Source organism: Narcine bancroftii, chromosome 5, assembly GCF_036971445.1.
Source record: "Narcine bancroftii isolate sNarBan1 chromosome 5, sNarBan1.hap1, whole genome shotgun sequence".
Taxonomy (NCBI): Eukaryota; Metazoa; Chordata; class Chondrichthyes; order Torpediniformes; family Narcinidae; genus Narcine; species Narcine bancroftii.
The window spans coordinates 143,351,010-143,362,479 of NC_091473.1; positions in this window are offsets into that span (position 1 = coordinate 143,351,010).

An 11,470-nucleotide genomic window follows, 5' to 3' on the forward strand; every position below is an offset into this window, starting at 1 on the left:
TGCGTGCGTGGCCTAGCGACCTATTCCACCATGGAGCTGCTGTCCCTTTTCACTCTCTCGAGCACATCCGCCTGATTGTCAACTTTCTTGGGGTCGCTGACGTCCTCCCCCCACCCATTCACCCAACCTGCTCTCCAAACAAGGTCCCCACCTGTAATGTTGACCGCTACCTGTGTGGGGGGCGTGGCGGCCTGACACACTAAAAATGGGGGCTGAATGCGGCGATCGCTCGAGGGTAATGGCCTTTCTCCTAGGCTGACTGCCCGCGTGGTGAGAACATTGACCAATCAGCAACCAGAATGCCACTGACATCACTTGCACTGAGAACGGCAGGTAAACCGGGCCCAGCAGCGGGAAACTGGGCCTATTTGAGCATAGGCAGAGAGTGCAATAAACCAGTCTTGTCTATAATGCATCGAGTGTGTGTTGTTCTTCCGCTCTCTGCTGTCGTGCTCACTACATTGGTGACCCCGACCGGTCCAAACGGCATTTGGACCTGAAGATGACCAATCAGTCAATGCTCCACACAGTTTCCTTGAAACTGCTGACATTCTGACAGCCACTGGTATGGTTCGAGTAGGCCGAAACCCAGTTCCAGCTCTGACAGATCTCCGCCGATGTCATGAAGTACTACCACATGGTGAGCTCGCTTGACCAGGACACAGCAGCACGAGTTGTCAATTTCCTGAGGAAGCCTCCAGAACAAGGCTCTTAAAGAGCTTTTAACTCAAACTTGCAGGCTCTCATGTTGTGAGCACGCCACCTGACTGTTGCACATGGAAGGCCTGGGGGACAAGAGCGACAGGCTGGCCTTGGCCAAGCGGCACAAGCCTCGCCTGTCTTTTGAGCAGGTTTTTCTCGAGGATATCCAACTGCTGTTTGCCAACGAGGACTTCAGCGGCCCTAAGAAAGTTGCCACTCAGGCAGATGTGCTCGAGAGAGCGAAAAGGGACAGCAGCTCCATGGTAGAATAGGTCGCTAGGCCACGCACGCAAAGAATGCCAGGGCCACAACAACTATCAGAAAGACAAGTGGACACTCCCAAACCAGCAGTACTGCTTCTACTATCAGATATGGGGTACGGAGGCCTGCCAATGCCAATTCCCCCTGCATATTTCTGGGAAACACCATGGCCATTTGTCACTAGTGGCTACAGCGGTCGGCCAACAGGACAGCCTCCTCCACGACTGGGACTCCCTCTCAAGACGGCAGTTCCTGGTCGACATGGGTACTGAGGTTAGCGTACGACGTCCAGAATGGGAAGCTGGGTCCAGCCATGAGGGCATCGAACAGAAGCAGTAGAAGGACCTTCGCCACCTGTACCATCTCACTCTGCTCTGGCAATAACTAGTTCACATGGACTTTTACACTGGCGGTGGTGGCACAACCTCTCCTGGGAGCAGACTTCCTCTAGGCCCACCGTCTGCTAGTGAATGTCAAAGGGCGGCGTTCCCTGGATGAGGCCAGACCACCGGCCCCCCCAATCATGGTGTCCAAAAACAAATTCACACGCATCTTGGCCGAATTGCCTTCCATCGTGACACCTTGGCCAAGCCCAAGCATAGGGTATGGTACCACATCCTGACAGAGGGGACCCCCCCACCACACTCCATACCAGGGTGTGCTGCCTTCCTCCCGAGAAACTCTATCTCATGAAAGAGGAATTTTTTAAAAATGGAGGAACTGGGAATAGTGCGGTGGTCCAACAGTCCTTGGGCCTCCACCCCCCCCCCCCACATGTGGTACTAAAGGCAGCAGGAGGGTGGAGGCCATGAGGAGACTACTGCCACCTCAATGAAGCCACCATATCGGACAGGTATCCTGTATCACGTACGTATACAGGATTTCACTGCAAATCTACAAGGGGCATGAATATTTTCTAAGGTTGACCTCCTCTGGGGCTATCATCAAATACCGGTCCACCCCAATGACATCCCTAAACCTGCAGTCAAAACCCCATTTGTGCTGTTCGATTTTCTAAGAATGCCCTTCGGGCTCAAGAATTCAACTCACACCTTCCAGAGATTCATGGATGCAGTAGGCCAGGACCTCAGGTTTGAGTTTATTTACCTGAACGCATGGACGAGGTAGGCCAGGACCTTAGGTTTGCGTTCATTTACCTAGACGATATCCTGATGGCCAGTTGCCATTGCAAAGAACACGTGGCGCATCTCCGACAATTGTGCACTCGCCTGAGTGACACTCGCCTAACAATCAACCCGGCCAAATGTCAGTTCAGGCTAGAGACAATTGACTTCCTGGGCAACAGAATCAACAGTCACGGGGTGACATCTCTGCCTGAAAAAGGAGAGGCCATCAGACGTTTCACAAATCCTATATGGTGAAGAGCCTCCAGGAATTTGCCAGTATGATCAATTTTTACCACCACATCATGCGCCCCCTGTTTGCACTCATGGCAGGGAAACGAAAAGAGGAAACCTAGGACAAAGAAGCATCAGAGGCATTTCAACAAGAAAAATACCTACTGGCCACTGCTACGCTTCTGGGGAAACCTAGGACAGTTGCCCCGACAGCCCTCACTGTAGACACCTCCAATATGGCGGCCGGTGGCATGCTTGAACAGTTAATCGAAGAACATTGGAAGCCCCTGGTGTTTTTTTAGCAGAAACCTCTGTCCACCTCAACTCAAATACAGTGCCTTCAATCGCGAACTCTTGGTGCTGTACCTGGCGGTCCGACACTTCAGGTACTTTTTGGAGGGGAGGGACCCACCACAAACCACTAATCTTCACCTTCAACAAAGTATCGGACCCATGATCAGCCAGGCCACAAAGACACCTGCCCTATATCCAAGTTTACCAAACACCAAGAACACATAGCTGGCAAAATCAACGTAGTGGCTGACGCTCTGTCATGACTGCCGATTCCGGCCATCCAGACCCTATGTGGCCCTGGCCAAATCACAACAGATACACCCCGAGATTCTCGTGTACAAGACAGTGGTCTCAGGGTTCAGGCTAGAGGACGTCAACATCAGCCCAGACAATCAGGCACTCCAGACGTGTCGACTGGCAATTCCTGCCCCATCATACCAGCATCCTGGAGACGACAGGATTTCGAAGTGGTGCACAACCTGGGACATACAGCCATCAGAACAAACGTCAAGATGGTGGCCAGCAGGTTCGTCTGGCACAGCCTCCATAAGCAGGGGAGTCGATGGCCAAGAACTTCACATTCTGTGAGACATCAAAGGTGCAATCACGCACCAAAGCACCTCCCAAACCTCTGAACAAGCACGGCAAAGGTTCAGTCATAACCACATTGACATTGTAAGACCACTGCCAGTCTCCCAGGGGCAGTACCTTTTGACGATGGTCAACCACTCCACAAGGTGGCTAGAAGCGATTTCACTGGCAGAAACAACTTCCAGGCCCTGCGCCAGAGAATTGATCAATATCTGGGTGGCAAAGTTTGGGGTCCCAGAGCATATGACTTCTGATAGGGGTGCACAATTCTCATCGGGTCTCTGGGCAGCATTGGCCACCCTTCTGGGAACCCAACTCCACCACACAATGGCACATCAGCCCCAGGCCAACAGGTGAGTGGAGCAGTTCCACAGACACCTGAAGGCAGCTCTGATGGCTTGACTCAAGGGACCACATTGGACAGATGAGCTACCATGGTTCCTCCTGAGTATCCGCACAACACCAAAGGAGGATTTCAATGCCTCGGTGGTGAAAATGGTGTACGGCGCACCATTGGTTATACCAGAGGGGTTCTTGGCCACTGCCAAAGACCCAGAAGAACCACCAGCAGCAATTTTTGATAAGTTAAGGGAGTGACTAGGCACCTTAGACCCTGCCCCTGCCTCATGGCCAATCCAAGACACTCATCCCCAAGGACCTAAAGACACGTAAATACGTCTTTGTATGGCAGGGAGTGCACCGCTCGACCCTGCAATGACCATACGAGGGGCCCTACCAAGTGACCAGGCCCAACGGGTCCACATACATGCTGGATATTGATGGTCAGGAACTGACTTTCGCTATCGACTGCCTCAAGCCAGCGCACGGACACCAGCCAGCCAGTCGCTACACAGGCCCTGCGCTGCAGGGGCAGGCCATTAAAAGCAAGGCTCGGATTTCCAATTCGGTTGGGGAGTTGGCGGGGTCATGTAGCATCCTGTTACCTGGGAGGCAGCCCAACCACAAAATGGCGGTGGAATACAACGATTGCACAAGACCCACACAAGCTAATGGGTCAGAGAGTGCAATAAACCAGTCTTGTCTATAACTTCATCGAGTGTATGTCGTTCTTCCACTCTCTGTCGTAGCAATTCACTACAACTGTCCATTTTTCTCCATGGATGCTGCTCGACCTGCTGAGTGTTATGGGAAGGTGCATGCACGTGTGATGCCAGGTGCGCAGTGTCTTGTGGGGAGAGTTTCAGAGTGGCGCCATGTTCAAACAAAGACGTGCTTACAGCTCCCCTCCAGTGACGTTATTTCCAAAGGGGGAAATACACGACAAAGTGCCAATGAGGATAAACTCCGGGCGATGGGATCTGCAGGAGGTGAAAATTGAGTGGAAATAAAAGGGAACGATATCGGGCTACAGCAAGCAGAAGCACGGGCTCAGCAGCAGTAAAAAAGGAGAAGGAAAGAAACTCTAGAGGAGGACAACAATAAGTGAGAATAAATTCTGGATCTTCTTGTTACTGAATAATAAGTAGTTTAAATGATGGAAGGATGATTTAGAGAATATAAAGAAATGGAAAGCTGGGATGACCATGTAGATAGGTTCAATATGTACTGCATTGCCCATGATGTGAGGGATTCAGAAACCTGCAAGAGAAAACAAGCACTGTTTTTAAGTGAGGTGGGGAGCAGAACATACCCCAGTGGTTCTCCACCTTTTTCTTTCCACTCACATCCCACTTTATGTATTCCCTATGCCATCTGTGATTAATAAGGGATGGCTTAAGATGGGGTGTGAGTGGGAAGGGAAGGTTGAGAATCACTGCTCTAGACCCAATTGTTACTGTGTGGCAGCCCACCACCGCAGAGATCGAGCCGGCACATCGCGCAATAATAAACATCAGCGTAACACATTGTAACAATATCCCTTAACACAGTGAACCGGCACGGTTGAAAGCTGAAGCAGTACAAGACCAGCAGCCCTAAAATGGCGCTGTTCAAGCTGCCCAGCTAATATTCCCACCCGCTATTGTTATTCATGCAGCTAATGTCAGCCAATCAAACAAATGGTGGGAACTCCAATTCTATAAAAGGAGCCTTTCCAGCCTCAATAAATTTCCCACACTGCGAGTGTGTATGTTTCTTTGTAGCAGTCCGCTACAACTGAAATATTTTGCTTGAGAAAAATTGTCAATGGCCCATTTCCTTTGGCGTTATGAAACCGTGCACATAATTAGGGACAATTAAGACTGGTCTCAAACTTTTTCTTTCAACCCACATATCACCTTAAGCAATCACTTACTAATCACAGAGCAGAGGGATTACTTAAAGTGGTGCATGCATGGAAAGAAAAAGGTTGAGAACCACCGACATACAGTCTGATCAAGGCCCTATTGGCACTGCCAAAACCAGAGGAATTAGGGGATATGGGGAGAAGGCAGGTAGGTAGAGTTAGGTCATAAATTAGATCAGCCACGATCGTATTGAATGGCGGAGCAGGCTCGACGGGCCATTTTTTGGCCTACTCTTGTTCCTACTTCCTATGTTCCTATGTTCCTAAATACCAAGTCTTATGAAAAGTGATGTGACCGGGTTGGAGAGCATCCAACCCCAAAACCAGTGGTGATCGTGGAAAGCTGCAAATTCTACGCCCGAAAGCAAAAGACAGACGAAACGGTGAGTCAGTATTTTGCCCGAAGTGCGTAAGTTGTCGGTGATGTCGTCTTGGAAATTTTTTTGGACGTGGCCCTGAGAGGCATGTTTGTAATCGGTTTGGCTGACTGCCATGCCCAACGACAATTGTTGAGCAGGAAAAGTTTGGACATTAAGTCCATCTGTGAGATAGCATTGAGTGTTGAAGTGGCTGATCATAACATTGATATAATACAAGGGGAACACATGGAGAATGACAATGCTTCCGCTGTGGGAGGAGTAACCACAGCCCTGATAATTTTTATCACAACAGGAACAAGTCCTATTTATGTGACAAAGAGGGGCGCGTCAAAGTGTCCAAGACAGAAAGAAAATAGAGAAAAAGTGGGTCACCAAGGGAAAAAAAAACAGAAATTGAAGTATAATAAAAAAGAATCTTCCAGAATAAACCACAGGAGAATTGACAAAAGTTCCAGCAGGGAGCCAGAATAGCAAGGCAACTCTGAGGATGACAGAGTATTGGCAGTCTGTAGTGTAGTTGATCAGAGGTCAAAATTTTTGTTCATATTAAAGTTAACAATGAACTGGACCAGATGGAACTCGACACATGGGTGGCTGTGTCATTAATGACGAAAGGCAAGCTACAGCCAAAACTTGAAATTAAACAGTCGGACATAGCGCTAAAGACGTTTGAAGGAGAGAAAGTCAAAGTGCTGGAGAAATGTAAACATTGAGTATAAGGTACAGACAAAGGAAGGATGACCCCCTTTACATTGTAGACACAAAAGGACCCACCTTGTTTGGAAAGGATTGGTTGCCACACTGGATTGGAAGGAAATTGTTGCGGTGAAGAGTGTACAAACTGTGAGCAAAAAGAAATCAAAGCTGAACCAGGTGCTTCAGAAGTATCAGACAGTTTTTGAGAAGGACCTGGGAAAACCCCGGGGAGTCCTGGTTGTAGTGCCACTGAGAGCACTCCAGACCAGAGAGAGTACAACAATAAGAATTCAGTAAGAATAACACCTTAGTCTTTGGACTGATCTGGGGTTTTCGGGGGATCTAAGGTTTATATCAGGATTTGCGGGGCAGGAGCCAGTCCTTAGGATATCACACCAGTAGTGAATTCCCAGTTCACTAAACTGGTAAAATTGCAAATGGAACGGGAATCCAAACCGTTCTTTAAGTCACGGACAGAACCGTCCTCAGTGTAAAAAAAAAAGGAATTGAGACGGAGCTCAACAGATTAAAAAATGAAGGAATACTCGAGCAACTCCAGTACAGTGACTGGGCAGCTCCTGTTGAGCCGGTCAGAAAACCCAATGGTGAAATTTGAATTCGTGGGTCTAGAAGGTTACATTTAACCAAGCACTGCAAGTTCCCAGACACCCCATCCCAAGAGCAAATAATTATTTCAAGTTATGAATGGCGAGAAAAATTTCATGTAATTAGATCACAACCATATCAACAAGTCAAATTGGACCACGAATCCAGGAAGATTCTAGATTCTAGATTTTGTGGCTATCAACACTCGCGCAAATCCAAACAAACACAATCTCTTTCAACGATACTGTATAACATACAGAGTCTGTTCTTCCCCTGCCCCTCTCCCCTCCCTCCCGTACCCTAATGCAACAAAGAAAAGATTATATAAATTAAACAAATACACGTCACAAACCCTTAAAGGAACTTTAATAAAAACCCCAAAGTAACTTGAAATAAAAAAGATGAGGGACAAAATCCAAGAGCCCTTCACCTGCACCGCAACCCTCTTCATTGATCTCAATCGTTCCACTACTGGCAAGGATGGTTACATTTCCTTTATTCAGAAGGGGTAGAATTCTATCTGTGCCCCAATATGTTGTTGATAGGGTTGTCACACCCTAACAAATGTGTCATATTTCCTCCTTAAATTATACATGATTTTTTCCAGGGGAATACAACTCTGCATTTCCGTATTTAGTTGGGAGTCGGACTTCCATATGACTGCTTTGCACTTCCTGGCTACTGACAAGGCAACCTTCACAAACTGAATTTGGTATCTGGACAGTTTAAAACACACATCCATAACATTCTTCAGAAGGTACAATTCCGGATCCTGTGGAAAATCCACCTTAGTCATTTTTTTTTCAGAATGTCCCCCCAGGTCCTCCTGGAAGAATCACACCTTTGTGCACAGCCAGGTTGAATGGATAAAGGTTCCAATCTCCACAACTTGAGCACATTTCTGAGATTTCTGGTTTAGATTTATGTAGTTTTTGTGTGGTGTGAGGTACAGTTGATGTAGGAAATTGTATTGCACCAACCTGTACCTGGCATTAATAACTGCTGTCACGCTGTCCACACTCAGGTCTGACCAGCACCGCTCATGGATTGTTGTGCCCATGTCCATCTCCCATCTTTCCCTCAACTTGTGTGAGCCTGGCTTCAGGCCCTCACTTTGGAATAGGAGGTACATCATAGAGATGAACTTACTCCCCCTTCGATTAGAATCTCCATCCCACTACACATGGGCATAGATGCTCCCAAATTATCCTTTAAGAGAGATCTTAGCTGAAGATAGCAGAAGAAAGTTTTATTTGACAAATCATATTTATTACTCAGCTGTTCAAATGACATAAGATGTCCTTCCTCGATACACCTGATCCCCCTCTAGCTCCAGGTGTCCAGGATCTTATTATCTAGAGTCATGGGTATTAATCTGTCCTGGGTCAAGGGCACTTTAGGAGATATCCCCACCTTTATTCTGATACACTGATTTTTTTTTTGCCACATCTGAATTAATATGGGATTATCCATTTCCTTTGAAATCAATTTTCACCTGGGATTGTTCATTTATATTAAGATGCCATTTTGCAAGAACTAAATGTTGGATGTTCCCTGGATGACATCATCATAACACATTGGGATAACGCAGAACATCTAACAAACCTGGAAAAGGTCTCAGCTGGGTTGGAACTGCGTCAAGACAAGTGTGTATTTCTGGCACCTTCAGTAACATATTTGGGACTTACGATTGACTGTGATGGAATCAGGATGGATACAGTTGGCACTGAATCCACCTTCCCATCGAATCGAGACGAGTTGCAATCTTTTTCAGGTTTGGTTAACCATTATCAAAAGCACATCCCCAACATGTCAACACTGTGCAACCTGCTCCACCAATTGTTAAAAAAAAGACCAGGAATATGCTGAAACCAACAAAACTTTCAATCACTGCTGAACAATGTTCTTGTTCATTATAACCCAGACAAGGAAGTGACCCTGGCTGCTGAAGCTTCACCTGTTGGTTTAGATGTGATATTGTCACGTCATGGAAAAGGGAGAACAACCAGTTGTCGCATCGGTGCCAAAGGGGAGGGATCCACAGGCATTCCCCCCCCCCCCCCCGCCTCCCACAATGAGGTGCTGTGTCACCCCCACAATCCTGGCCATCCCAGGCTGTTAAACCCACTCCCAAGTCAATAGCTTCTAGATTGACACACCAGCAGCGACTCATCACCTGCCCCCCGGTGACTCGATGCAATAAAAAGAAAACCATCCGATTCCATGTCAGAGGGACAGCCTCAATGGCAGGAAGACTTTTGCAAGCAACTACCCCCCCCCCCCCCCCTGTCAACGGGTCAGATCCTGCCCCCTCTAACTCGCTAATGCCCCCCTATAACATATGTTCTGGCTCCGACCCTGACCCGTTGAATATGCTTCCCGCTCCTTGACAGCCTGTGAATGGATCTAGGTGCAAATGGAGAAGGAAGGACTAGCCATAATCTTTGGTCTTCAGCAGTTTCACCAATATCTATTTGATAGGAAGTTTAGTGGTGGTCAATAAACCATTGAGCTTGATCTTAGACCCTAAGAAAGGCATTCCTGTGTTAAAGGCAGCGAGAATTCAAAGATGGGCGATGGAGCTCGCCATGTATGATTACAACCTAAAGCATCATCCGGCAGACAAGGACCCCCATATGGATGCATTATCACGCTTATCTCTGCCTGAGACAGAAAAGGTGGAAGGGAACATTAATTAGATGGCAGAAACCATAGTGATCAACCAGGACCCACTTCACCTCTTGCCTATTACAGTGAAGGCCATCATTAAAGAGGTACGGAAAGAGGCTACACTGTCGAAGATTCTACATTTCACCTTGAATGGATGGCCAGAGGCTAACAGTATTACCCTCAAATTGAAAGCTTATCACACACGGTGAAACAAAATATCATTTGAAGAGGGTTGTCTGTTGTGGGGAACAAGAACAATTATCCCCAAGAAATGGCAAGAGGCCGTGCTAAAAGAGCTCCCCACTAACCATCCAGGAATGGTCTGGATAAAGGCACTGGCACACCTGCATGTCTGGTGGCCATCAATGGACAGTGACATTGAACAGTTGGCATGAAGATGTCACACCTCAGAATCAGAAATTATTGTCATAAACAAGTAACAAAATTTGTTATTTTGCAGCAACATCAAAATGCACACATACTGTAGAGCTCGTCGAAAGAACCAAAGACTTGTTGATCCAAACCAAGGCTTTTATTAGCAAAAGAGAGGAGCTCTTCACAGGTGGCCGACCAGGCCGGAATGATCCGACCTGGCTAGGGACACAACCCTTTAAGGCCCAGACAGTAGGCGTGGCTAAGCTCTCAGCCAATCGCTGTAAGCACAGTCATTACACTCTAGATACTGTAACTATATACATTGGTGATAGGTCTGTACTATCACATATACATATTATATCAATCTTATGACATCACTATAAAACATAAAATAAGAATAAGAATTAAAGTGCACGAAAAGTAAGGCGGTGTCTTTAGCTCATTGATTATTCAGGAGTCTGATGGCAGAGGGGAAGAAGATGTCCTTGTGCCGCTGAATGCTCGTCTTTAGGCTCCTGTACCTTTTCCCAAAGGTAGCAGAGTGAAGAGGGCGTGGCCTGGGTGGTGAGGGTCTTTGAGGATAGAGACTGCTTTTTAAAGACACTGCCTCATGTAGATGTCCTCAATGGAGTGAGGTCTGGTGCCTGTGATGTTGCAGGCTGAGTTAAGCCTCTCGAGTTTATTCTTGTCTTGAGGTTTGGTGCCTCCATATTATGCAGTGATGCAACCAGCCAGAATGCTCTCCACAGTCCACCTGTAGATGTTTACGAGAGTCTTCGGTGACATACCAAACCTTCTCAGATGCCTCACAAAGTCTAGCCGGTGGTGAGCCTTCTTTGTGATTACATCAACATGGAGGCTCCAGGACAGATCCTCGGAGATGTTGACACCCAGAAATTGGAAGTTCTTGACCCTCTCCATTACTGACCCTTCAATGAGGACTGGGTCATGTAACTTTACTTCCTCCTGAAGTCCACAATCATCTCCTTGGTTTTGACGATGTTGAGCGCAAGGTGGTTGTCGTTACATCATTCAATGAGCTGATCCGTCTCCTTCCTGGACCCTTCCTCATTGCTGTTTGTGATTCTGCCGACAACTGTGGTGTCTTCGGCAAACTTGGAGATGGCATTGAATTGTGCCTGGCCACACAGTCATGGGTGAATAACGAGTAGAGCAGTGGGCTAAGCCCCCATCCTTGGGGTGAGACTGCGTTGATGATCAGTGGGGAGATGTTGTTTCCAATTTATATTGACTGTGATCTTCTAATGAGAAAGTCAAGGATCCAGTTGCAG